The sequence below is a fragment of the Halyomorpha halys genome, unplaced genomic scaffold (genome assembly GCF_000696795.3).
Source record: "Halyomorpha halys isolate HHAL.00 unplaced genomic scaffold, Hhal_1.1 Scaffold1047.1, whole genome shotgun sequence".
In the NCBI taxonomy this organism is placed as follows: domain Eukaryota; kingdom Metazoa; phylum Arthropoda; class Insecta; order Hemiptera; family Pentatomidae; genus Halyomorpha; species Halyomorpha halys.
This window is the reverse complement of record NW_027113517.1, coordinates 392,715-398,124: the sequence shown is the minus strand read 5'-3', so window position 1 is coordinate 398,124 and position 5,410 is coordinate 392,715. Positions and strand designations below refer to the sequence as shown.

The window sequence follows — 5,410 nt, the reverse complement described above, 5'->3', positions numbered from 1 at the left end:
TTTAACTTAGATCAGATTTACTAAATGTATTATAATGTACAGTTGTAAATAGCAATAAATAAATATTAAAAAAAAAATTATAAAAAATGTAATACAAGAAATTATAATTTTTTTTTTTTTGAATTAGAGTATAAACAGAAAAATATAATTTAAACGAGCTCATACATGCGCAGAGAAGCCTTACCTGTTGTGAGGGAGGCCCTCACATATATTATATGCGAACCTAATCTTGTACATTTACACTCTTACACCTAATTAAGGTAATCTTTTCTTCTGTTGTAAACTGTTGTAGTCCACTTTATGTTTTTATTTCATCTCCAACTGCAATAAAGAAATTTAAACTCATTTTAAAATAATTTTTCTTAGCGGTCATACTCCTCTAACACCTGCCCTGCTTGTGCTAAAACTTTTGCAAAAATCAAATGGTTTTATTAGATTTTAATGAATGATTCGCAGCTCTCAGAGAGCTATTAAGTGGTTTCATGAATTTTGAAAATGTATGACATTCCTCGGCTGATAGATTGCTAATGCGAAAGCTTAGGTTCCAGAGATGAAGGAATCCCGTGTCCCCGTGGTGACACTTTTTGCCTTACCGTTAATTTATGATTTTTTTTTCCAAGCCCAAGGGTGAGAAGGGTTGATATCACGGGATGATTGGAAATCGGGTTGAGGGGGACTTTTTTTTCTGCATTAATAATACATTCGAAGAGGAGGCAGAGGAATTGGATATTTTGGAAAAGGGTAACATCCTATGTCACTCTAATGGCGACCGTTAATTTATGAAGAGACCCCTTCAATATTTTATATGAGTATCTCTGGCCTCCTCAAAATTGCATTGTCATTTATTTAAAAGTAATTCATAGAATATAGAATACTAGTTCAGATAATATTTTTTTGGGAGGGGGGGCTTTTACAGATCTTGTTGATCTTCGATACCCGTACCAGCTTTCTCCGCGTCAGCCAGTCTCGGGCTACCGCTTTCCAGTTTGCTGCATGCTCTTTCGCATCTTTTTGGTTTTGGGCCTCCCGCGTAGTCACTTGCCACCTATACGAGCATTCATATTGTGCGAAGGCGATTGCTTCGAGCTAAATGTCCCGCCCATCTTAACCTCCTTGCCCTCATGAAATATTGACTGACCAGTCTTTGCAAGTTCACTGTTAGTTCTTCGCTCTGATTCTAGCTGTAATTGTACTGAGGAGTTTTCGTTCAAATTTCTCGATTCTGCTATCCAGGGTACCTGTTAGAGCCGAGTCCTCGCAGCCGTATATCAGAGCTGACAGTTCGCACAATGTTATACGCTGGTTTATCTCAGTCCGTTGATCATGTATTATTGTTATTGAAGAGCCGAGGTATTTAAAACTGTCTACTTTCGTATACGATTTCCCATCCACGCAGACCATGGTCATAATAGTGCAGATAATAATCAAATCTTCATACTATTGGATTAATATAAGCTTTTTTGAGTATGTTCCGCTAGTAACCATCAATATTTTGAAAACACTCCGGTCATGTATTCGTGCCATCTGGAAATCCGAAGATTTGGGTGCACCTCTGTGCATGGCGATTGTTCAATCCAATATAATGTATGTTGCTCTAACCATATATCTCCCCACCATATATCTCCTAAGTGGCGGCTCCTAAGTACAATACAATAGACATGTTTCTTTGAATACATTTCCTGAACTCAATATTTCTATTAAAATACAATATTTGCAATTGATTACAAAATTTCTCCCTAATTATCAAATATCATACAGCTATTCAACAGCTAAAAGTTGTTAAAATGAACAACCCACTCTATTAAAAACAATAGTACTTCCGTAACTTCTCTAATCTCTTAACTACTTTAGTCTCAGAATTGGAATTCTGTTGTTAGTTTACTGCCCATTTGCTAACGGTGGCCCGATTTTGTTTTTTTAATCTATTTTTTTAAGAATTAAGCCACATTTCAAATGATATAACCATTATATTTCAAGGGTATTCTTGGTGCACGTTTCAATGATATTCTGATGTTTAATTAATTTAAAAATACTGGTTGCATTTCGTCACAACTGCATATTCTACGTAAAAATGTCTTCCAAACGGTACCTCTCATTTGCTAATTGGTTTAGTATTATATTTCGTCTGAAAAAGGTATCTATTCAACAGACATAATATATAAGACTATTCAATCAATTAGTTTATATTGTTTCCTTATCTGAACAATGTTGCTGCACGTGGATACTATTTTTTTACTGAGGAAATAAAGTTCTTCTTGCAATTAAAAGAAGTGAAAGTATATTGTATTTAGATTATGATAGCTTGAGAATAAAATGGATTGTATGAAATGCGCATTCAACCTAAGGTCAGGCGTTACTTCACTTTTGATTGCCTGGTTGGATATTATTAGTGGATTGTATTGAAATTAATTTCAATGAAAAAAAAAACATAAAGTAACAGATAAAGAATTGATTTACAATCTATAGGTTTCATTGTATAAGAGAGAATATTAAATACTAAATTTATGGTGAATACATGAAGGCTGACCGAAAAAAAATATTTATGGTTAAGGTTTATTAATTTATTTTTATTATGGATCTACTAAAACTGTAGATATGAGCATTGATGAAGATGGGGGATTGTTATAGAAGGAAAGTGACTTACTCATGCTTCTTTCTTCTTCTTCCCCACATCCCTCTATCCGCCCTCTTCTCGGCTGCCGGACGGCACTTCGGAAATGTCTCTACTCACTCATGGTTTTCCACCGAATTAGAATAAAGAACAGATGCTGCTTTCCCAGAGAAAATATGGCTCTTTCTCCACTGCCTCTGGCTACATGGACTCCCATTGTGTCTTTTGTTATCTCGGCCACATGGGGTGCTGTTGTTACAGTTAGCCATGTGCTTACAGTTTTTCAAATCTTTCGATTAAACGGAACAAGATAATGTAACTAATTAAAAAAAAGTGGCGCTTTAAGACCTCTGTATTTCTACCAACTTAAAAATTATCTAATAATAAAAAATTATTAACAAAACATGCTAATAAACCTATTTTACATTAATTCCCATATTCGTCCAAATCTGGGCAAAATCGGACGCACCGTTTTCGAACTATAGGTTTGTTGAGTGATAATAAATTCAAATAAAATTATTTAACTTTTATTATAAAGTCTCTAGCTTATGTTCTAGAAAGAGCAATGTGTAAGACGGTTATCTAATATACGTCTTTGATATATCGATGATTGTTGAGACAAACTGTTTATTAAATGAAGCACTTACATAATACTACTAGAAACTATATGTAAATCATTACATAACTCTTTTTTCAAACTCTTAGATATTTTTTTTAAAAATAAATATTTTCCAGTTCCACTTACGATTACTGCAATTAACAATTTCTGACGTTTCAGCAATTCAAACCACGTCATTTAAATAACAGTGACGGTTAGTCCGTTAATTTTTTTCTGATATTATCGAAAAATCGTCATACATACATGCCAACCAATTAATAATTATACACACAAATTAGAGGCTAACCATATCTATATCTAATACTAATAGGGTGGACAAATAAAGCAGAAGAGTTTGTTTGAACTCACTAAATTCATGGACTATCTGTAAAAATTAAAAATTTAAAGTAGACTTTAAAATAGACTTTAATGTAGACATTTTGCATTATTCCAACAAGGTACCGAAGAGTAAAGACCAGAAGCTGATGAGTGATAAAAGCGTGTAGAAATAATCCTAACGTTCTGACACAAGAAGAATAATGTGAAGCACTGAAAGTTAGAACAGGTCTCAGCCAGAGATATGGACTCTCGCCAATGCTGTCCTCTTTGCACTCCAGAATGTGATAAGAAAAAAATCACACGAAAATGGTGGAACACATCGGGTGATATTGGGTCTTCGGAAGCAGTCAGGGGGATGTTGATGGAGGATAAGCATAGAAGCAGAGCAAATCGGTGGACAAGTAAACGAAGATAAAATATAATATATGGTAGTCGATAAAAGAATCTGCGTGGATGGAAAATGTTCTTTAAAGTAGACATTTTCAAATACCTCGGTTCCACTAATATCTTAATACTTAATACCTGAGACGGATATTAGGACAGTAAAACAATTGCTAACAGAACCTTTTTCTTTCTGTAAAGATATAATTTCTCATCAAAAAATTAATTAGTTATAAATTAATTCATTGAGGATAATTATCTAAGAAGTAACTGCAAATTGGAGAATATACTAAGAGAGTATTTTGATATTGAGCACAACGATGATTACGGGTTGTTGCAATTGTAATGTTTAATGATTTTACAACCGCCTAGAGAAAAATATTTTGCCATGTAATGTTAACTTATCGCTTCGCATCATTGATAATAACAAGCTTTAAACCATTCAGCTATTGTAAACAGTTGGCAGTTTTTTTTTTATCTCAGACACGTAGCTGTTCCAAACTTTCCTTGTTTAATAAAATTAAAAGCTGATGTTTACCGCTGAGAATTGAAGGAATGAAAAGAAAAAAAAATGTGCCAAAGTAACGATTTTTGATAAAACTTTTTCATTATAGTCTAGAATATTGTGTAAATACACGAGCCAAAGACAAATTTTACAAAAAAAAAAAACCGACGTAAAAATGTTTTAAGATTACGTGAGCAGTGTTTTAACAGCTGAAATGTTTATAGAAAGCGGTTTGTATTATTATTTCTTTGGACCGACAGTTGACATAGACCGTGTTTGTTCGGCTCTTATAAACATTGGTATATATATGCTTGGTAATGGCTTACTGGCTCCGGGGTAATAAAAAAAGGAAAGGGGAGATAATGCTTCAGCTAACTCAAATATCTCCTTTGGCATTAGAGTCATCCAAACAAAAAATTTCCTTACAAAGACGTCCGCCTTAATAGTAGGACAGTTTGTTTATCCTCGTTTTAAAACAATGGTCGCGGCATTTGAGCTTCTCTCGGGAATCAAGTTTAAATGGCTACAATAAAATTATCTTAAGCTTCCTGTAACTTTACCTGCCGATAATCTCAGGCTTTGCTACAACTCTGTCTGTTGTATTTTTTAAAATGTGAAATTTATATATTTTATAAGCACCTAGAGAAACCCGAAAAAATACGAATTTTTATAGCAACATAAAAATAAAACCATACATTTTTTCTAAAGCCCCAAAAATATCTTTAACGTTAACACGAGCCCTCCAATCTTCACAAAACTTGGGGTCGTAAATATAGTACAAGAGCCCAAAAGGCGAAAAAAAAACAGTTATCTCACCCCAGTTTTTGATTACTTTAATGAAAACTATGTATAATTACTAGTCTGAGTCTGCCAAGTATAGGTACGGGGAATAAAAAATGGAGGGTGTCTCAAAGCGATAAAAAATCTTTTGTTCATTCGGAGCTCTATATCTTAAAAAGTAGGAACAACACAAGAA

At 33.7% G+C, this 5,410-nt stretch overlaps 1 protein-coding gene across 1 annotated transcript in view; it reads left to right on the top strand.

Annotated features, from left to right (window-relative positions):
• The window catches only part of LOC106688055 (fork head domain-containing protein L1), a 63,178-nt gene that overhangs the window by 26,725 nt on the left and 31,043 nt on the right, over window positions 1-5,410 (top strand). The window lies entirely within an intron of this gene.